We start from the raw sequence: 24,539 nt of genomic DNA on the forward strand, positions 1-24,539 counted from the left end.
TGTAAGGAGACCCCTGGAACATTACTGTAAGGAGACCCCTGGGACATTACTGTAAGGAGACCCCAGGAACATTACTGTAAGGAGACCCCTGGAACATTACTGTAAGGAGACCCCTGGAACATTACTGTAAGGAGACCCCTGGATCATTACTGTAAGGAGACCCCAGGAACATTACTGTAAGGAGACCCCAGGATCATTACTGTAAGGAGACCCCTGGGACATTACTGTAAGGAGACCCCAGGAACATTACTGTAAGGAGACCCCAGGAACATTACTGTAAGGAGACCCCAGGAACATTACTGTAAGGAGACCCCAGGAACATTGATGTAAGAAGACCCCTGGAACATTACTGTAAGGAGACCCCAGGAACATTACTGTAAGGAGACCCCAGGAACATTGCTGTAAGGAGACCCCAGGAACATTACTGTAAGGAGACCCCTGGAACATTACTGTAAGGAGACCCCAGAAACATTAATGTAAGGAGACCCCTGGAACATTACTGCAAGGAGATCCCTGGAACATTACTGTAATGAGACCCCAGGAACATTAATGTAATGAGACCCCAGGAACATTACTGTAAGGAGACCCCTGGAACATTACTGTAAGGAGACCCCAGGAACATTACTGTAAGGAGACCCCTGGAACATTACTGTAAGGAGACCCCTGGAACATTACTGTAAGGAGACCCCTGGAACATTACTGTAAGGAGACCCCAGGAACATTACTGTAAGGAGACCCCAGGAACATTACTGTAAGGAGACCCCAGGAACATTACTGTAAGGAGACCCCTTGAACATTACTGTAAGGAGACCCCTGGAACATTACTGTAAGGAGACCCCAGGAACATTACTGTAAGGAGACCCCAGGAATATTACTGTAAGGAGACCCCAGGAACATTGATGTAAGGAGACCCCAGGAACATTACTGTAAGGAGACCCCTGGAACATTACTTTAAGGAGACCCCAGGAACATTACGGTAAGGAGACCCCTGGAACATTACTGTAAGGAGACCCCTGGAACATTACTGTAAGGAGACCCCAGGAACATTACGGTAAGGAGACCCCTGGAACATTGCTGTAAGGAGACCCCAGGAACATTACTGTAAGGAGACCCCAGGAACATTACTGTAAGGAGACCCCTGGAACATTACTGTAAGGAGACCCCAGGAACATTACTGTAAGGAGACCCCTGGAACGTTTCAGCCCTTACCAGCTGTCTCAGTCTTACAGCCATGCTGTTTGGCCCACAGAAAATAACACTAATCCTATTTTTGGGTTTGAGGGCACAATATGCTGAAACAGGCAGTGTGCACACACACACACACACACACACACACAAACACACACACACACGTTCACGTAGGTTCCAGCAGCCTGCCTGCCGCTCTCATGTCCCTATGCCTTGAGGGGGGAAGAGGAAGGGAGGAGGAGAGGAGGAGGCTTCGGTATAATCACTTGTTAGAGGTCTGGCTTGGATCCCCCAGTTTCTCTCCTCTTAGGCAGCCTCTTCTCCCATGGACCCTCTCTCTCTCTCTCTCTTGCTCTCTCTGTCTCGCTGCCTCTCTCTTTCTCTCTCTCTCTCTGTCTCTCTCTCTCAGCCTCTCTCTCCCTCGCTGTCTCTCTCGCTGTCTCTCTCTTTCTCTCTCTCTCTCGCTCTCTCTTTCCATCATTTCCCCTCTCTCCCATCCCTCTTTTTTTTCTCTCTCTCATACTCTCTCTCACTCTCTCTCTACCCTTCTCTGGCCCTCTCCGGTTCCCCTTCAAGGCCTTGCTTTATTCCATCCACTTCAGGTCAAACTGTGACTGCCACGTCCTCCAGCATGTATTCTACAGTTGATACAGTTCCCTTAATGTAACGAGCCCTCTTAACAACAACACAGTGTTTGTACTGTGTAACATCCCCGTGCGGTCAAATGACTTTATAAATGCACAGGTAATGGATCATTCTCTCACTGACTAATGCCCCGGTTCATTTTCTCCTCTCCGCTTGGCTGTACGTTGCCCAGCGCCGCAGCAACACTGATTAATGTCATCCCTGTAAATTAGATAGCCACATAGCAACATGTTCATCATGCTCAAAACATTAAGAAATGTACCTGGGGTCCCGCCTTCTCATTTTCTATCAGTGTTTTCAAGTGGAGTGATCACACATCAAGTTGATGCATGTATTAGTGCATAGAGGGTAAATATGAGCTGCAGTGTAATGCGCAGATGTGACCTCTCTTTCAAAAGGTCGCTAGATAGAGGTCTAAGGATAAGGTAGACACATACGTTATGATGTTTTTCCTTGAAGGAGAAATCCCTCAAAAAGAATGTGACTGGGCCTTGACATACACTGTGTATAAGTTATTGTCTTGAAGCACTATTGTTTTATCGTTGTACAAAGTACTGGATTCTAGCATTAGACAGCAGGAGCACCTTGAAAACACACACACACACACACACACACACACACACACACACACACACACACACACACACACACACACACACACACTCGAAAGCCCTACAAATATCACAAGCCTCAAGTTTTCCCCCAACACCCCCCCAACAGTCACCTACCTTACATGCTGCTCCCTCAAGGACATTTTCCCCTTAGTCCTGTATGCTGGAACTTAAAGCCTAAGATGTTCACTGTACCCTGCAATCACACCTAGAAACCTGTACATATGACTATTAAACACCATGCATCTGAATCTAACTTGGCATTATTTGGAATGTTCTCACCCAACGTTCCCTCTCCCAGACTCCACATCACATCATAAAGAATAGATAAACTCCATCTTCCCAAAAAATGTCCCATCTCCAAGGCATCACCGCCTTGCCTACCACTGTTCTCCCTCTAACTCTGAGAAAAGAAAATAGGGCGAAACAAAATAACTTCCCTCCACCAACTCCCTCAAACAGCCAAGCGCTGTAAAAAAAAACAAAAAAAACAAAGACAATGCTAATAACGCTAAAATATGAATGGCGACTTGACATCATATTTACAAATGGGCTGCGAGGCGCCCCGCTAAACCCGCTGAACGGGGAACAAATGGCGTGGAAGAAAGCCCTTTCTGTGCTCCATCTCTTTCCGTAAGATGTTTCTCAGGGAGCTGTCAACAGAAGGCACATTTGCCTGCCAAGCCTCCCCTCTCTCTGAGCTCTGAGCGGAGCGGTGTGCCTCCAGCACGCCCCGAGCTCCTCTTTGACTTAAAGGGTTCATTTCACTTCTTCTCTTAGCCTCATTCACACGTGCTGCTGTGCCAAGCAAGAGACAGGGAGAAGAGAGCAGTGTGGGTTGTTGTGTGTGTGTGTGTGTGTGTGTGTGTGTGTGTGTGTGTGTGTGCGTGCGTGCGGCGTGCGTGTGTGTGTGTGTGTGTGTGTGTGTGTGTGTGTGTGTGTGTGCGTGCGTGCGTGTGCGTGCGTGCGTGCGTGCGTGTGTGTATGCATATTCATATTCAAGATGATGATGGACACAGCACAGACTGACGGTAGGGACCTCGTTAGCACACGATGGCCAGAGGGAACATATCCCAGTTCTGGAGAAAGAAGGGGGACTGGAGACAACAGACGGCCTGGTCCATCTTCACCTCATAACGACCAGTAGCTTTTAGTACCATGGTATCATATACTAACTAATTGGCCCATCTTCTCCTCATAACAACCAGTAGCTTTTAGCATCATGATATCATCTATTTCTGCTGTATAGCATAGCATACTAACTAATTGTACTGGAGACACTAGCACGTTTGATATTGATAACCTTCATTGGCTAGGTTAATCGATTCAATGACAGCCATCTTAAATGATTCAATGAACAAGAATTGATTCAATGATTTTGAGTCGATTTTTATTTCTCTAGTATGAAGCCAGTGTGTTTTTGTGAGTAGTAGAGTTGTATTTGTACAGTATAGTCTATGTGTTTGTTTACGTCCTCATAGAGAATATTTCAATTGCATACTCCTCCCGTCCTCTGTCCTCTCTCTCTTTGTCTCCTTCTCAAGACCTATTGGAGGAGAAGATCAGAGGGGCGGGACCTCTGGCTTTCTCCTCCAATGCGTTTTGAGAAGGAGACGAGAAGAGAGGAGAGAGGACGCGAGCAGTATGCAATTGAGATCTTCACATACTCTGCGGCTACTCTCTTCCTCGCCCCGCAGCCCCTGGTCAACCCAGTGAAGTAGAAGTTAAAGAGGAGGCCTTTGAACGTAATAGGTTTTGACTGGCATGTGTTACGCGCTCCACCGCACCATTGATTGAGAGGCTTGTTTGCTAAATCACTGCTGGTTTCCCCTGTTTGGCAGGCCAGTGAAATATGGGTGGTCACTACTTAGCTCGAGCAGGAGAGTCCAGAGAGAGAGATGGGGAAGGACGGAGGGAGGGAGAGGGGTCTGGCCACAGTGAGATGGAGAGTGAGAAGGAGAGTGTGAAAGATGGAGAGAGAGAGAGAGAGAGAGAGAGAGAGAGAGAGAGAGAGGGGGAGGGAGGTGTGAGATGGAGAGGAGTATGGTATTGTAGGCTTTTACTTCCTTTGTTGTGATTGACAGCTGATGGAATGTGAAGGGGAGACACACCTCATTTCATTCATGTGTCTTTTTACTTGGAGGATGGGCACTTACACACACACACACACACACACACACACACACACACACACACACACACACACACACACACACACACACACACACACACACACACACACACACACACACACACACACACACACACACACACACACACACACACACACACACACACACACACTCTCTCTACCCACTCAGCAGCCCCTCCTCCCAACTCATTCCCCCAGACATGCTTTTTACAGCTCTGAGATGGGGGAGGTGGAGAGAGGTCAATGTCACTCAGTCATCACCACACAGGCACAGACAGGGGACAGCCCTCAGAGAGACGACCACCTCCACACCACCACCACCACACCCCTGGCAGCAGCCATGACGCACACTGACATCATAACCAGCTGGCAGACTGTTGTTTTATTATTTTGCTGTTGTCTAGTGCAAGGGAAGGAGAGGTGAGACATACTGTAGGTCGTATTTGCGTGTTTGTGTGTGTGTCCATATGTGTGTGGACATATACTGTAGAAGGTTGTTGCCCAGGCTGGTTGGGGAGTACTGGATATACCTCTCTGCCATGGGAAGGTTTGGGCGAGTAAACAATGTCTTTGCTGATTAGAGGCCCTCTCTCTCTCTCTCTCTCTCTATCAGCCAGGATACACTGAAACATTTTGATCTGATATTGATTCGTTCTCTCTCTCCCTCCCTCCCTCTCTCTCTTGTCGGAACAGTGGGTAGAGTTGCAAAGAGAGGGTATATTACTGGAAACTTTCTAAGTTTACCAGTAAACTACCAGAATTTTGTTATCATTCAAGGATTTTATGTAATTCATCACAATATATCTAGTGGCCCTTTGGTGGGTACATCAGATTCTAAATATAAACCATCAACTTTCATCATGAAATATCCTTTATATATTTTTGTACAAACTTTTATTTATTTTAGTATGTCAATATGTATTTGTTGTCAGTGTTCTGGTGACAAACTGGTGGCAGGTGTGAAAAAAGTAAAGAGTTGGAAGAGTTGCAGGGTTAATTGAAAATAAATAATTAGGCTATCTCTTGAACCATAGGGTCTATCTACTAGAAACCGATGGACAATATGGACACAGATATGATACATGAATGCTGTTTTTAGCCACGCAGTCGTGGGTGAACAGGGAGTACAATAGAGGACTAAGTACACACCCCTGAGGGGCCCCAGTGTTGAGGATCAGCGTGGCAGACGTGTTGTTGCCTACCCTTACCACCTGGGGGCGGCCCATCAGGAAGTCCAGGATCAAGTTGCAGAGGTGTTTAGTCCCAGGGTCCTTAGCTTAGTGATGAGGTTTGTGGGCACTATGGTGTTGAACGCTGAGCTGTGGGGAATGAACAGCATTCTCACATAGGTGTTCCTTTTGTCCAGGTGGGAAAGGGTAGTGTGGAGTGTGATTGAGTTTGCGTCATCTGTGGATCTGTTGGGGTGGTATGCGAATTGGAGTGGGTCTAGGGTATCCGGGAGGATGCTGTTGATGTGAGCCATGACCAGCCTTTCAAAGCACTTCATGGATACCGACGCGAGTGCTACGAGGCGGTAATAATTTAGGTAGGTTACCTTCGCTTCCTGGTACAGTAAAATATCAGGTGAAAACCCATAGACAAATGAAGGAATCAATCGAACACAGTCGGGGATGTGTTGAAGTGTTAGAGCTTGACGTCTGAGGGTGATTTAGGTGTTCTGAAGAGCCAACTGCCAAGTTACTCAGACTCCTCTAACCTTAATGAAAAAGTATGAAGAAGTAGGGTCTAGTCTCTCCAGATAGTCTTTTTTCTTTCTTTCCTTCATTCAGTTTTTCCCTCTCCTCCCCCTCCTCTCTCTCTCTCTCCATAATTTCTCTCTTCATCTCTCCCTCTTTCTCTCCCTCTCTCTCTCCCCCCTCTCTCCTCCTGGCTGTGAATAGTGTGTTGTGGCTCTGGATGATGAAGTTTCAGGCTGACGTGGATGTGCTATCCATTACAGGCAGGGTGCACACACACACACACACACACACACACACACACACACACACACACACACACACACACACACACACACACACACACACACACACACACACACACACACACACACACACACACACACACACACACACACACACAGAGATAAATCACCTTATCAGGCCATGCCTCCCCCTACCTTCTCCCCACAGAACACAGGGAGCAGAGCAGGCCAGCGGGGAAATCCATCAAGCTCCACAAAATGGGACACGAGTCAGAGTCCCACATCCTTCCTTCCCAACATTACACTACCTCTATCTGTACTATACTACTGTACGACTGACTGAACACCTGCCAACACAGCTTAACACATATCATTGCAGTGCTTTACCTGCTACACTATCAACACCTACAGTTGAAGTCACAAGTTTACATACACCTTAGCCAAATACATTTAAACTCAGTTTTCACAATTCCTGACATGTAATCCTTGTAAAAATGTCCTGTCTTAGGTCAGTTAGGATCACCACTTTATTTTAAGAATGTGAAATGGCAGAATAATAGTAGAGAGAATGATTTATTTCAGCTTTTATTTCTTTCATCACATTCCGAGTGGGTCAGAAGATTACATACACTCAATTAGTATTTGGTAGCATTGTCTTTAAATTGTTGAACTTGGGTCAAACGTTTCGGGTAGCCTTCCACAAGCTTCCCACAATAAGTTGGGTGAATTTTGGCCCATTCCTCCTGACAGAGCTGGTGTAACTGAGTCAGGTTTGTAGGCCTCCTTGCTCACAAACACTTTTTCAGTTCTGCACACACATTTTCTATAGGATTGAGGTCAGGGCTTTGTGATGGCCACTCCAATACCTTGACTTTGTTGTCCTTAAGCCATTTTGCCACAACTTTGGAAGTATGCTTGGGGTCATTGTCCATTTGGAAGACCCATTTGCAACCAAGCTTTAACTACCTGACTGATGTCTTGAGATGTTGCTTCAATATATCCACATCATTTTCCTGTCTCATGATGCCATCAATTTTGTGAAGTGCACCAGTCCCTCCTGCAGCGAAGCACCCCCACAACATGATGCTGCCACCCCCGTGCTTCACGGTTGGGATGGTGTTCTTCGGCTTGCAAGCCTCTTCCTTTTTCTTCCAAACATAAAATGGTAATTTTGGCCAAACATCTCTATTTATGTTTCATCAGACCAGAGGACATTTCTCCAAAAAGTATGATCTTTGTCCCCATGTGCAGTTGCAAACAGTAGTCTGGCTTTTTTTATGGCGGTTTTGGAGCAGTGGCTTCTTCCTTGCTGAGCGGCCTTTCAGGTTACGTCGATATAAGACTTGTTTTACTGTGGACATAGATACTTTTGTACCAGTTTCCTCCAGCATCTTCACAAGCATCTTTTTGCACGAAAGTGCGTTCATTTCTAGGAGACAGAACGCGTCTCCTTCCTGAGCGGTATGACGGCTGCGTGGTCCCATGGTGTTTATACTTGCGTACTATTGTTTGTACAGATGAACGTGGTACCTTCAGGCATTTGGAAATTTCTCCCAAGGATGAACCAGACTTGTGGAGGTCTACAATTTTTTTCTGAGGTCTTGGCTGATTTATTTTGATTTCCCCATGATGTCCTGCAAAGAGGCACTGAGTTGGAAGGTAGGCCTTGAAATACATCCACAGGTACACCTCCAATTGACTCAAATGATGTCAATTAGCCCATCAGAAGCTTCTAAAGCTATGACATCATTTTCTGTCATTTCCAAGTTGTTTAAGGCACAGTCAACTTAGTGTATGTAATCTTCTGACCCACTGGAATTGTGATACAGTGAATTATAAGTGAAATCATCTGTAAACAATTGTTGGAAAAATTACTTGTGTCATGCACAAAGTAGATGCCCTAATCGACTTGCCAAAACTATAGTTTGTTAACAAGTAATTTGTGGAGTGGTTGAAAAACTAGTTTTAATGACCAACCTAAGTGTATGATACAGTCCTTAATACATACAGCATCCATGCCATACTTTACTAGCTATTGTCTACTAACTCCTTGCAAACCTACCTTGTCCATACATTGTGTTACAGGATTTAGGGGCCATACAATCATTTGAACACCTAAATAATACAAGTTACACAATGAGACACCCATTTATGTGTAATGTACTGTAGGTCTCTCACAACCACTTAATTACGCCTATGTCTTCTCATACAAGGTTGCTAAGCAACAATAACGATAGTGACCTTTTAGAAATCAGTGGGATATGCCTCCTCCCTAATCCAAAGATCATGAGACAGACAGACAGACAGACAGACAGACAGACAGACAGACAGACAGACAGACAGACAGACAGACAGACAGACAGACAGACAGACAGACAGACAGACAGACAGACAGAGCCATATTGTTAACACCTGTTTATAGTGAAAATATACACGGATCAAAAATATAACTAATTTTAACGCAATATGTAAAGTGTTGGTCCCATTTTCATGAGCTGAAATAAAAAAATCCCAGAAATGTTCCATGAGAAGAAAAAGTGTATTTCTCTCAAGTTTTGTGCACAAATGTGTTTACATCTCTGTTAGTGAACAGAGTGCCCCATGGTGGTGGTGGGGTTATGGCATGGGCAGGCATAATCTACAGACAACGAAATAATATTTATGACTTTTTAACCTTTATTTTAACAGGGAAGAAAATGAGACCAAAGTTGATACAACATAAATATACAGTACATATTATACACTATATATGTATATATTTACAGTGCATTCGGTAAGTATTCTTATCCCTTGACTTTTTCCAGATTTTGTTACATTACAAGTTTATTCTAAAATTGATTAAATTAATATTTTTCCTTATCAATCTACGCACAGTACCCCATAATGACAAAGCGAAAAATGTTTTTTAGACATTTTTGCACATTTATCAAAAATAAATAAATTAAATAACTTATTTACATAAGCATTCAGACCCTTTGCTATGAGACTTGAAATTGAGCTGAGGTGCACCCTGGTTCCATTGATCATCCTTGAGATGATTCTACAACTTGATTGGAGTCCATCTGTTGTATATTCAGTTTATTGGACATGATTTGGAAAGGCACACACCTGTCTATATAAGGTCCCACAGCTGACAGTGCATGTCAGAGCAATAACCCATGTCAGAGAGGTGACCAAAAACCTGATTGTCCCACTGACAGAGCTCTAGAGTTCCTCTGTGGAGATGGGAGAACCTTCCAGAAAGACAACCATCTCTGCAGCACTCCCCCAATCAGGTTTTTATTGTAGAGTGACGAGACGGAAGACACTCCACAGTAAATGGCACATGACAGCCCGCTTGGCGAGTTTGACCTGGCCTCCACAATCACCCAACCTCAACCGAATTGAGATGGTTCCCTATTCCCTCTCATTGTTGTTGGTGATCGGGCCTACCACTGTTGTGTCATCAGCAAACTTAATGATGGTGTTGGAGTCGTGTTTGGCCATAAAGGTCAAAAATATAATAAACATACATTTGTTTAACAGTTTTTGGGTTATTACATGATTCCATATGTTTTATTTCATAGTTTTGATGGTGTCACTATTATTCTACAATGTAGAAAATTGTAAAAATAAAGAAAACCCCTTGAATGAGAAGACGTGTCCAAACTTTTGACTGGTACTGTATGTCGATAGATGCACTAAATTGACCAAAAGTATATGGACACATTCCAAAATCATGGGCATTAATATGGAGTTAGTCCCCCCTTTGCTGCTATACCAGTCTCTACTCTTCTGGGAAGGCTTTTCACTAGATGTTGGAACATTGCTGCACCGACTTGCTTCCATTCAGCCACAAGAGCACTAGTGAGGTCGGGCACTGATGCGGGGTTGAGGTCAGGGCTTTGTGCAGGCAAGTCAAGGTCTTCCACATCGATCTCGACAAACCATTTCTCTATGGACCTCGCTTTGTGCATGGGGGCGTTGTCATGCTGAAGCAGGAAAAGGCCTTCCTCAAACTTTTGCCACAGAGTTAGAAGCACAGAATCATCTAGAATGTCATTGTATGCTGTAGCGTTAAGATTTCCATTCACTGGAACTAAGGGGCCTAGCCCAAAACATGAACAACAGCCACAGACCATTATTCCTCCTCCACCAAACTTAACAGTTGGCACAATGCATTGGGGCAGGTAGAGTTCTCCTGGCATCTGACAAACCCAGATTTGTCCGTCGGACTGCCAGATGGTGAAGTGTGATTAATCACTCCAGAGAACGCGTTTCCACTGCTCCAATGCCCGGCAAGCTTTACACCACTCCAGCCAAATCTTGGCATTGCGCATGGTGATCTTAGGCTTGTGTCCGGCTGTTTCCCAAGGAAGCCCATTTCATGAAGCTCCCAACAAACAGTTCTTGTGCTGATGTTGGTAGTGAGTGTTGCAACCGAGGACAGATGATTTTTACGTGCTACGTGCTTCAGCACTCAGGGGTCCCATTCTGTGAGCTTGTGAGGTCTACCACTTTCCAGCTGAAACGTTGTTGCTCCTAGACTTTCCCACTTTACAATAACAGCACTTACAGCTGACCGGGGCAGGTCTAGCAGGGCAGAAATTTGACAAACTGACTTGTTGGAAAGGTGGCATCTTATGATGGTGCCACTTTGAAAGTACCTGAGCTCTTTGTTAAGGTCCTTCTACTGCCAATGTTTGTCTATGGAGATTGCATGGCTGTGTGCTCGATTTTATACACCTGTCAGCAACAGTGGCTGAAATAGCCGAATCCCCGAATTTGAAGGGGTGTCCACATACTTTGCCCTTGAGGAAATCCTAGAGAGGTAGCAACTAGTGTTTCACACACACATACGCACACACACACACACACACACACACACACACACACACACACACACACACACACACACACACACACACACACACACACACACACACACACACACACACACACCTTGTTTTTTCCCCCTTCATTTCCATATTGTCACTTTGGTGTACTCTATTGGTATTCACCAGCAGCAGGTATCTTAGAGAGTCAATGCCTTTAAAACATCTTAGCCGTTGTTTGTTCCGTCTCTAGAGGGCAGGTACAGTACACTGGGGGTTTGACAACAGACGAGAGGAATTTGCTAATTTGTTTTCCGAGGTGTATTTTGCTCTGTAAATACGCTGCTTGTGTTGTATCATGGTGTTCTATATTAGGCCTAGATCACTGTGTTGTGTTGTGTTTATTCTGTAAGATGGGTTTCATTTTAGTCAGAATTAATGAAACAACCTCTTTTAACAGTGTTTACATGATGTTGCCTGGTTTATGCTATTTGCCTCCTGCGGTTCAATGGTGATATAGGACTTTGTTGTCAGGTTATTCAAGGCAAAGGTACACAGGTTCAACTGATCCCTGACCTTGCTGTTGTTGTTGATGTGACATAATGGTAGGTTGATTGGACCCAGGTCTTTGTGGTACCTTTAGTATCCTGGCTGGATGTACCTTTAGTATCCTGGCTGGATGTACCTTTAGTATCCTGGCTGGATGTACCTTTATTATCCTGGCTGGATGTACCTTTAGCATCCTGGCTGTATGTACCTTTAGTATCCTGGCTGGGTGTACCTTTAGTATCCTGGCTGGATGTACCTTTAGTATCCTGGCTGGATGTACCTTTAGTATCCTGGCTGGATGTACCTTTAGTATCCTGGCTGGATGTACCTTTAGTATCCTGGCTGGATGTACCTTTAGTATCCTGGCTGGTTGTACCTTTAGTATCCTGGCTGGGTGTACCTTTAGTATCTTGGCTGGATGTACCTTTAGTATCTTGGCTGGATGTACCTTTAGTATCTTGGCTGGATGTACCTTTAGTGTCCTGGCTAGTGATATTTTCTTGGCAGAGATTTAAGTCCACAGGTCTGCTGTCCTGTATGTGTCCAGTGTTACTAGGTTTTGTCCGACTTTAACAGCAGACATAACACAACTCACGCTACCTCAGCTTGAAATCACAAACGAGACAAAGGACCAAAACAAAGAGGAACACCTTTCGAGAGATCAACGACAGTGGCTCTCATATCCTCCTGGCTCTACATCTGAATGACAAACCAGTGTCTCTGTCCCCTTTTAAGAAATCTGTTACAAGCCAGAGACACAGACACAGACACAGAGACCTGGGCTGAAGAGCTGTATATTTCTATTCATAATTGATGACCCAGTGCCCAGACAGACGGCACACAACACATGTAATATGGATTCACTCTGAGTTTCAGATGCATGGGTCTCGCCTGGACTACTGACACACTGTGTGTGTGTGTGTGTGTGTGTGTGTGTGTGTGTGTGTGTGTGTGTGTGTGTGTGTGTGTGTGTGTGTGTGTGTGTGTGTGTGTGTGTGTGTGTGTGTGTGTGTGTGTGTGTGTGTGTGTGTGTGAGAGAGAGAGTGGTCCTGCTGTGTGTGTTTATTCATGTTGTTCTTCCTGTCTACAGTGTGGAGCTTGTTAGCACTTCAAGTGTCAGGTTGGCTTTGGTTGGGTGTTGGAGTGTCTGATTATAGGATACAGAGGCATGGTTGGTGACTGAAGTTACTTTAATAAATGTTGTTTTTATAATTTTTATAGTATTTGTTTATACCAAGTTGGTTATATATTGAACAAAAATATAAATGCACCACGGAACATTAAAAGATTTTACTGAGTTACAGTTCATATAAAGAAATGAGTCAATTGCAATAGATTCATTAGGCCCTAATCTATGGATTTCATATGACTGGGCAGGGGCTCAGCCATGGGTGCGCCTGGGAGGGTATAGGCCCACCCACTTGGCAGCCAAGCCCATCCACTGTGGAGCCAGGCCCAGCCAATCAGAATGAGTTTCTCCCCACCCCCTCACCCCCACTCAGATGATCCTGCAGGTGAAGAAGGCGGAGGTGGTGGTCCTGAGCTGGCGTGATTACGTGTGGTCTGCGGGATTGTGAGGCCGGTTGGATGTACTGCCAAATTCTCTGAAACGAAGTTGGTATGGCAACACCGTATCAAGGCATAATCACGTTTGTTTTCATATTGAAATTGTGGATCACAATGGACTTCTGTAATATACGACCAACCCCTCTCTTGTCTTAAGTAAAATTCACAGAGGTTGTTTTAGTTCACCCCCGTAAGCTAACCCCTGTTCCCATATCAACACATGGCGAGTCACCCTGGGCCAGTGAATATCTCCCATCAACCAACAGTAATGGTTTTGACCCCTGACCACTAGCACTCTACCACTCAACGCAGATCTGACACACGTCCATGTGTGAAAACCCAATCGTCGTAGCCTGCAGCCCTCCCATCCCCACTGCATTACACCCCATAGCCTTCATGACCATGAAAGGGTTAACCATAGCTCTGCAATGACACCTGCCAGCTAAGAGGACAAGCTTATCTCAAAGTTGAACACCATCACTATACTACAGGTATAGTAGGATCACTGTAGGTTAATCAAATATCAGATGGAAGAAAGGTATGATCATGTCTTTACTTTGACTTCTATAATGTGGGTTTCATGGTTTGGCAGTCAGGTGTGTTTCTAAGCTGAATCATTCAGTCCCTTTAACACCATCACTGGTAAAAGCACCAAACATTGTATATCTTAAACAATCAGCTTGAAAAGATATGACCTATGTCTTAACACAGACCCATGGGTCTATATTGAGGATCTCAAGGGTTGAGACAGTGTTTCTCAGTTATATGAGTCACTCAGTCACTTACCACCACAATCTCACTCACTCTGACCTCACAGAGGTCCCCTGTCAGGCTTTGAACATGGCCTACCTGGGCACAGCCAATCTCGTGCTCTGTCAGCCTCACCTACTGCATTATTAATGAGAGCTCATCAGGACACTTAGCTACCATGCTACACTACACTATGCTAGCTAGCCACCCCACCGCTAACACCGGCATCCTGACCCGACCGTGCCCCGCTCCCAACAGTCTCAGCCCATGTTCACGTTAGCTACGCTAACAACGTTAATTATGCTAGCTCGCTACCCCCAGGCCTGGGCTCTTACAGTATGTGCCATGCCCAAGTCAGGAGGCCCTTGGTGGGAATCCTACAGCCTCTAATTGCTAACAACAGGAAGGTGCTACACTAGCATACAGAACAGAGAGGTATTTCCAGGGACTTGGCCTGTGAGGCGCCTGCTATCAGGCTCCATTATTGTTGTAATTAGCTTTCCCCTCCATGGTGGCTCCCCGCCTGGCTTGATATGCCCGACCTCTCTGTATCTCAGTCTGTTAGAGATGGAAACACACACACACACAACTGTTGAGTCAACACGGCTCCCAGAGCTTTCGGCTGTGCTTGTAGAGCAGCAACACAGATTGAATTGCGGACACAGGAGAGTTTTTATCTCTCACCGCTGTCCTTCTGTATTCTGTTGACGTTTATCCTGCCTGGGTTAGTTGCGGCGAAGGTAAATAAAGGTTGGAATATGAGAGAGACCCACAGCAGAATCACTTGTGTCCGGTGCAGGTTAATATGAATACATCTCAGTGTTTTTGTATTATCTTGTTGTCTGACTGGATTATACTCAAGTCTTTGAACCAAACTTCACCCTGCTAGAGTGTCGCAAGGGGCCAGTCAGAGTCCTGGAACCCAGATGAAGCAACAAGAATCCGTATGTGAATTCAAAATGCCTTTTTCCATTTACATTTTAGTAATCCAGAACGACTTAAAGTTTGTGCATTCTAAGTGCATTCTAGCTAGGTGAGAGAACCACATATCTCAGTCATAGTAAGTGCATTTGTCCTCAATAAAGTTGCTGTCAGCAAAGTCAGTGCACTCGTAAGGAAGACAATGGCGTTAGTTTTATTTCTCTGAGAGACATACTTCTCATACAGGTAGTAGCCTGGCCGTCAGCCACTGTTAGCGGTCCCCATCATGTACCTTTTATATAACACCTTGGCCTTCGACCGTCAGAGGCCACCACCCTGCAGGACAGCTGCACCTGATCACCAAGCCGTAACTGTCCCCTTCTGTGAGTGAGGGGGGGGCCTGGAGGTCTGGACGTCTGCATGGAGGACCAGAGAGGACCAGCGAGGCAGAGGGTGAACTGGAAGGCAGGGGGGACTGCTCCCAGGGTGGCTGTCGGGGTGGGCAGGAGAGCGTGAAGGACTGGGATGGGTATTTCTCCACAGAGGGTTGGTATTCTCTTTCCTTCTGTCTATATCTCCATCTGTCTAATTCTCAGTCTGTCTCAGTATGTACAGTGCATTCGGAAAGTACTCAGACCCTTTGACTTTTTCAACATTTTTTGTATTTGTGGAGTTTCTTCCATTCTTCTCTGTAGATCCACTCAAGCTCTGTCAGGTTGGATGGGGAGCGTCGCTGCACAGTTATTTTCAAGTCTCTCCAGAGATGTTCGATCGGGTTCAGGTTCAGGCTCTCTCCCTCGATATATCTATCGATCTATCTCTTTATCCCTTTATCTCTCCCTAGATCTAAAAACTTTACGGTTTTTACTTTTTAATTACCGGACGCTTTATCTGGACACGATTCGTCAGGACCTCCACCAGCCGAAGCTAAGTAGTAACATTAACATGATGCTTTCTAATTGCGGTCGCTGTACTCGCCTTACGGCGAGGATAGCTTTGCTACAAGCCCAGCTTCAGACGCAATCGTTAGGCAAGGGTAATTTCAGTGTAGGAAAGGATGAAACAGCGTCTGTGCCACCAGTAAGTACAGATAGTAGTATAAATCCCCTGGCACAGTCCCCGCAGCCGGACAACTTTCTCACGGTTTCTGGAAGGAAATGCTGTAGGAACGCTCAACCAGTGTCGCTCATTCAGCCGACAGAAACTTTCAACCGGTTTTCCCCATTAAGCAGCGAGTTGGAGTCAGAGGCCAAGTCTTCTCTGGTCTCTACTCTTCTCGCCGAAGCTTCCCACAATTAGCTCTGACAAATTGAAAACTCTAGTCATTGGCGACTCCATTAACCGCAGTATTAGACTTAAAACGAATCATCCAGCGATCATACACAGTTTACCAGGGGGCAGGGCTACCGACGTTAAGGCTAATCTGAAGATGGTGCTGGCTAAAGCTAAAACTGGCGAGTGTAGAGAGTATAGAGATATTGTTATCCACGTCGGCACCAACGATGTTAGGATGAAACAGTCAGAGATCACCAAGCGCAACATAGCTTCTGCGTGTAAATCAGCTAGAAAGATGTGTCGGCATCGAGTAATTGTCTCTGGCCCCCTCCCAGTTAGGGGGAGTGATGAGCTCTACAGCAGAGTCTCACAACTCAATCGCTGGTTGAAAACTGTTTTCTGCCCCTCCCAAAAGATAGAAATTGTAGATAATTGGCCCTCTTTTTGGGACTCACCCACAAACAGGACCAAGCCTGACCTGCTGAGGAGTGACGGACTCCATCCTAGCTGGAGGGGTGCTCTCATCTTATCTACCAACATAGACAGGGCTCTAACTCCTCTAGCTCCACAATGAAATAGGGTGCAGGCCAGGCAGCAGGCTGTTAGCCAGCCTGCCAGCATAGTGGAGTCTGCCACTAGCACAGTCAGTGTAGTCAGCTCAGCTATCACCATTGAGACCGTGTCTGTGCCTCGACCTAGGTTGGGCAAAACTAAACATGGCGGTGTTCGCCTTAGTAATCTCACTAGGATAAAGACCACCTCCATTCCCGTCATTATTGAAAGAGATCATGATACCTCACATCTAAAAATAGGGCTACTTAATGTTAGATCCCTTACTTCAAAGGCAATTATAGTCAATGAACTAATCACTGATCATGATCTTGATGTGATTGGCCTGACTGAAACATGGCTTAAGCCTGATGAATTTACTGTGTTAAATGAGGCCTCACCTCCTGGCTACACTCGTGACCATATCCCCCGTGCATCCCGCAAAGGCGGAGGTGTTGCTAACATTTACGATAGCAAAATTCAATTTACAAAAAAAAAATTACGTTTTCGTCTTTTGAGCTTCTAGTCATGAAATCTATGCAGCCGACTCAATCACTTTTTATAGCTACTGTTTACAGGCCTCCTGGGCCATATACAGCGTTCCTCACTGAGTTCCCTGAATTCTTATCGGACCTTGTAGTCATAGCAGATAATATTCTAATCTTTGGTGACTATTCACATGGAAAAGTCCACAGACCCACTCCAAAAGGCTTTCGGAGCCATCATCGACTCAGTGGGTTTTGTCCAACATGTCCTGGACCCACTCACTGTCACAGTCATACGCTGGACCTAGTTTTGTCCCATGGAATAAATGTTGTGGATCTTAATGTTTTTCCTCATAATCCTGGACTACCGGACCACTATTTTATTACGTTTGCAATTGCAACAAATAATCTGCTCAGACCCCAACCAAGGAACATCAAAAGCTGTACTATAAATTCACAGACAACACAAAGATTCCTTGATGTCATTCCAGATTCCCTCTGTCTACCCAAGGACGCCAGAGGACAAAAATCAGTTAACCACCTAACTGAGGAACTCAATTTAACCTTGCGCAATACCCTAGATGCAGTTGCACCCCTAAAAACTAAAACTGTCCCCAGTCCACCTGACCGTGCTGCTGCTCCAGTTTCAACTGTTCTGCCATATTATTATATGACCATGCTGGTCATTTATGAACATTTGAACATCTTGGCCATGTTCTGTTATAATCTCCACCCGGCACAGCCAGAAGAGGACTGGCCACCCCACATAGCCTGGTTCCTCTCTAAGTTTCTTCCTAGGTTTTGGCCTTTCAAGGGAGTTTTTCCTAGCCACCGTGCTTCTACACCTGCATTGCTTGCTGTTTGGGGTTTTAGGCTGGGTTTCTGTACAGCATTTTGAGATATCAGCTGATGTACGAAGGGCTATATAAATACATTTGATTTGATTTGATTTTGATCTTTCAATCTATCTCTTTTTCTCTCTCTCTCCCTAGATCTATCTCTTTCTCTCTCTCTCTCTAGATCTTTCTCTTTCTCTCTCTCTCTCCCTAGATCTATCTCTTTCTCTCTCTCTCCCTAGATCTTTCTCTTTCTCTCTCTCTCCCTAGATCTATCTCTTTCTCTCTCTCCCTAGATCTTTCTCTTTCTCTCTCTCTCCCTAGATCTATCTCTTTCTCTCTCTCTCCCTAGATCTTTCTCTTTCTCTCTCTCTCCCTAGATCTATCTCTTTCTCTCTCTCCCTAGATCTTTCTCTTTCTCTCTCTCTCTCCCTATATCTATCTCTTTCTCTCTCCCTAGATCTATCTCTTTCTCTCTCTCTCCCTAGATCTATCTCTTTATCTCTCTCCCTAGATCTATATCTTTCTCTCTCTCCCTAGATCTATCTCTCTACCTGTCTGTCAGTCAGTCTGTCTGTCTCCCATGTTTAAAGTGCATTATTGTGCGGTGGCATGCTCTTTGAGATTGTGTGTTTGTTTTACGTGTGGAAGTGGGCTGTGACATTTTGACCCCTAACATCTCTAGGAGGTGTGTGTGTGTGTGTGTGTGTGTTTGTGTTTGCTATGCCTCTGGATCTAGACCATCTCCAGGGTGTGTGTGTGTTATTGTCTGTGTGTGAGTTTGTTTAAGTGCCCCTATATGTATTGGTGTGTGTTAGCTGATAAAGATGAACCATCACCCTCCCCATAGTGTTAACCCTGCTAGCCTGCCTTGTCCTCCTCTCTCCTTCCCGCATTGAGAAGGATAGACCTTGGCTTGATGAACATCCCCATAGTGCTTACCCTGCTAGCCTGCCTTCTCCTCTCTCCACTCCTCTTCTTATTGTATCTGATATGAGCCCCCTGTGACGCGCTCGGTAATGAGGCCTATAAGGTGTTAGAGATAGAGAGATGCTACTGCAGAGCTCTGCTCTGAGTTATCGGCCTCAACACACACACACAAACACATAGCGTACGGGCAGCACGCATACACAAACACACACACACGCCACACCTCGGAGACAGAGAACAGCAGCGTGCATATCGATCTAATATTGTTTCTTTGAACCCAACAGTTTCACTAGGCTGTGAAGTGCTCTCACAGAGGAGAGAGAGAGCATTCCCCCAGTGTACTGTAGTGTAATGCTCCTATCAGGGAAAGTGTGGGTGTTTGTATATGTGCGCGTGTATGCGTGTGTGCGTGTGTGCGTGGGTGCGTGCCTGTGTGTGTGTGTGTGTGTGTGTGTGTGTGTGTGTGTGTGTGTGTGTGTGTGTGTGTGTGTGTGTGTGTGCGTGTGTGTGTGTGTGTGCGTGCGTGCGTGCGTGCGTGCGTGCGCGTGTGTGTGTGTGTGTGTGTGTGTGTGTGTGTGAAGGAATGAGAGAGTGTGAGAGAGAGAGTGTGAGAGAGAGAGTGTGAGAGAGAGAGTGTGAGAGAGAGAGTGTGAGAGAGAGAGAGAGAATGACATTATCATTGAGGTTCGTGGTGTTCATTGTTTCTCTCCAGGAAATAGAAATGTAGAAAATGGTATTATGTGGATCATGGTTCTGGTCACTTTGCTTATTGCTATCTTTAAATCACTTCTGTTTTATAATGGTAAATATTCAGCAAATAATCAAATCACCTGCTTAATTGAACCTTAAAACACTACTCCACATTTAGTTTATAAAAGTTTTTAAAAAACACATCTTAATGTGATGTGTGTTTTTGCTGTAGTTCAAGTATGTTACATCTGCCTCAACCCCTGCCATGTTCTTCAGACACACACAGTACATGTCTATTGAATATGAATTGGACCTTTCAGATATATCTCATGGTATTGAAAACAACCTTGGCTTATTGGCCGGTTCAGTTCATTCGCACACGGTGTGAATGTGTATGTGCGTGTGAGTGTTCCTGCGTCTATGTGTGGAGATGCCCCAATCAAACAAGAAGGGCTAAAGCGCCATCTTGTGGCAGCAGTGAGAATGGCGAGTAGAATGATATTCAGAGGTGTTTATATGATACTTTTTGACCTTCACCTTAGAAAGAGACCGCCATACAATAGTGTAAAGTACTTAAGTTAAAATACTTTCAAGTACTACTGAAGTAGTTTTCTGGGGTATTTATAGTTCACTTTACTATTTATATTTTTTTTACTTTTTTTATTTTAACTTCACTACAAAATAATGTACTTTTTAATTTTTTTATTTCACCTTTATTTAACCAGGTAGGCAAGTTGAGAACAAGTTGTCATTTACAATTGCGACCTGGCCAAGATAAAGCAAAGCAGTTCGACAGGTACAACAACACAGAGTTACACATTTTTACTCCATACATTTCCTTCATTTTCTTTCACTTTGAATGCTTAGCAGAACAGAAAATTGTCCAATTCGCACACTTTTCAAGAGAACATCCCTGGTCATCCCTACTGCCTCTGGACTGGTGGACTCACTAAACACAAATGTTTTATTTGTAAATGGTGTTGGAGTGTTGGAGTGTTGGAGTGTGCCCCTGGCTATCAGTAAAGAAAAAAAATAAGAAAGTGTGCCGTCTGGTTTGCTTAATATAAGCAATTTGAAATTATTTATATTTTTACTTTTACTTAAGCATATTTTTGCAATTACATTTACTTTTGATTCTTAAGTATATTTAAAACCAAATGCTTTTAGACTTTTACTCAAGTAGTATTTTATTAATTTTCTATAAAGGTATCTTGACTTTCACTCAATTATGACAATTTGGTATTTTTTCCACCACTGCCATTATATGAGTAATGTTATTTCATGTCCAGTTGTAGTATGATTCACCTCACATAACTCAGTACAATATGTGTACATGTGCCCTGTTTAAGGACTTGGCCTTTGACCCTGGTGATATTTTACACTGAGATTACATTTGACATTTTTTTGTCAATTAGCAGAAGCTCTTATCCAGAGAGAATTCCAGGATCAATTGCACAAAGGCACATCGGCAGATTTTTCACCAGTGTTGGCTCAGGGATTTGATCCAGCGACCTTTAGGTTACTGGCCCAACACAGCCCTCACAATACCATGCTGCATGTTTACCATTGCGTCTATAACTTCTGAGCACACTGGCAAATACATACACATTTAGATGTTTTGGAAGTTATATACAGAAGGAGTGGAAGTTATATACAGAAGGAGTGGAAGTTATATACAGAAGGAGTGGAAGTTATATACAGAAGGAGTGGAAGTTATATACAGAAGGAGTGGAAGTTATATACAGAAGGATTGGAAGTTATATACAGAAAGATTGGAAGTTATATACAGAAGGAGTGGAAGTTATATACAGAAGGAGTGGAAGTTATATACAGAAGGAGTGGAAGTTATATACAGAAGGAGTGGAAGTTATATACAGGAGTGGAAGTTATACAGAAGGAGTGGAAGTTATATACAGAAGGAGTGGAAGTTATATACAGAAGGAGTGGAAGTTATATACAGAAGGAGTGGAAGTTATATACAGAAGGAGTGGAAGTTATATACAGAAGGAGTGGAAGTTATATACAGAAGGAGTGGAAGTTATATACAGAAGGAGTGGAAGTTATATACAGGAGTGGAAGTTATATACAGAAGGAGTGGAAGTTATATACAGAAGGAGTGGAAGTTATATACAGAAGGAGTGGAAGTTATATACAGAAGGAGTGGAAGTTATATACAGAAGGAGTGGAAGTTATATACAGAAGGAGTGGAAGTTATATACAGAAGGAGCGGAAGTTATATACAGAAGGAGTGGAAGTTATATACAGAAGGAGTGGAAGTTATATACAGAAGGAGTGGAAGTTATATACAGAAGGAGTGGAAGTTATATACAGAAGGAGTCAAAGACAGTTTGTTTTCGGGCTTTGCGCCAAGCGTCCAAGTTAGTAGTAACCAAAACGACCCATGCACTCGATACACAGAAGAGGCTCTCTCTTATTGCAACACAGTAATACTACTTTGCTCACAGCAAACCCCTTATCAATGTAATATTGATGCTGGCTGAAGGGACAGCCCTGCTATGTCTTTCCTAACGAGCATTGTCATGTGTCCCCTGGATGGGTTGTTCCACTGTCTGTTCCCACACAACGCTGTCCACATGAAGAAAGAAGGGAGAGACAGTTAAACACAAAAAGAAGAAGAGAGGGAAAAAACTAAAGGAGGCAGGATGAGAGGAGGAGAGAGGAGAGGAGAGGAGAGGAGAGGGAGAGGAGAGGAGAGGAGAGAGAGGAGGAGGGAGAGGAGAGGAGAGGAGAGGAGAGGAGAGGAGAGGAGAGGAGAGGAGAGGGAGGAGGGTGGAACTACTTAAGAATGATCTACCAACAAGAATAGAAGTCTGGCACAGCCCCCCTTCTCTTCTCTTCCCTTTCATATATAAATAGTTGTCTTTCCTTCACTCAGCATCTGAGCAAACAATGGTTGATCAGTGAGGAAGGTAGACCTAACCAGATAGAGAGAGAGAAGGAGAGAGAGGGAGGGGAAGCTGTAATGCTACATGACAATAGTGCTACTTTGATATTGACTATCATTAGCTTCGTTAGACTGGTAAATGCCACTGATAAGACAGAATGGGGAAATAGACGCGGAAGGATGACTCCTTTTAAGTTGTGGGGAGAGATGTCATGTTAAAGTGTGAGAAGCATAGGCAAAGTCAAATTGTGTCTCTTTCTTTCTCTCTCTCTCTCTCACTCTCTTCTCTCTCTTTGGTCTGTTTGTGGCTGGTCTGAGCTCTTGTTTGATGGGACACTGTGTGTAGAGTCTTACTCCCCAGACGATCACTTTGGACCTCTGTTTAATTCATTCCAATGTCTTTACAACGAAGAAGAACTCGCCTCTGATCTTAACTCGATGTTTCAGATTGTTGGATACTTTCTCTGGAGTGACAACGTTGATTAATAATGGAAAGCGTATATGTTGGCATCTTCATCTGAAATGTTCATGAAACTTCTCTGTGGTGATTAAAGTGTTTGTCTTCTACCTGGAGTCACTCAGTGACTTCTCCCTCTGTTCATTGGGGAGTGGCAACAAATCATTAGACAGCATGTCAGTTCACGGAAAATCAGTTATTCGTCGTAGGGAAAATGTCAGCCCTTTTTTTCCACCGACATTTTGATCCTCGAAAAGCTAAAAAGATTCCATTTCAATTCATTTTTGTGAATAAACCACAGAAAACCACTGATATGAATAAGAAGCATGTTTTTTTTATATATTTTTTTTAACACACTTAAATGTTTATACAGTATATATATACAGTGCATTCTGAAAGTATTCAGACCACTTGACTTTTTCCACATTTTGTTACGTTACAGCCTTATTCTAAAATGTATACAAATGTTTTTCCCCCCTCATCAATCTACACACAATAATGGCAGAGCAAAAACAGGTTTCTAAAAATAATAAATAAAAACCTGAAATATCCCATTGACATAAGTATTCAGTCCCTTTACTCAGTACTTTGTTGAAGCACCTTTGGCAGTTACTACAGCCTCGAGTCTTCTTGGGTATGATGCTACAAGCTTGGCACACCTGTATTTGGGGAGATTCTCCCATTTTTCTCTGCAGATCCTCACAAGCTCTGTCAGGTTAAATTTGGACTCATCAGACTAAAGGCCAGATTTCCTCTAGTATAATGTTCATTGCTCATGTTTCTTGGCCCAAGCAAGTCCATCCTTCTTATTGGTGTCCTTTATTAGGGTTTTCTTTCAGCAATTCGACCATGAAGGCCTGTTTCACGTCTCCTCTGAACAGTTGATGTTGGGGTGTGTCTGTTACTGCATTTATTAGGACTGCAATCTGAGGTGCAGTTAATTGCCGATTTTTGAGCCTGGTAAATCTAATGAAGTTATCCTCTGCAGCAGAGGTGACTCTGGGTCTTCCTTTCCTGTGGCGGTCCTCATGAGAGCTAGTATCATCATAGCGCTTGAGGGTTTTTGCGACTGCAACTTTCAACGTTTTTTAAATTTTCCGTGTTGACTGATCTTCATGTCTTAAAGTAATGACTGACTGTCGTTTCTCTTTGCTTATTTGAGTTGTTCTTGCCATTATATGGACTTGGTCTTTTACCAAATAGGGCTATTTTCTGTATACCAAACCTACCTTGTCACAACACAACTGATTGGCTCAAATGCATTAAGAAGGAAA

This window comes from Oncorhynchus keta, chromosome 16, assembly GCF_023373465.1.
Source record: "Oncorhynchus keta strain PuntledgeMale-10-30-2019 chromosome 16, Oket_V2, whole genome shotgun sequence".
Lineage (NCBI taxonomy): Eukaryota > Metazoa > Chordata > Actinopteri > Salmoniformes > Salmonidae > Oncorhynchus > Oncorhynchus keta.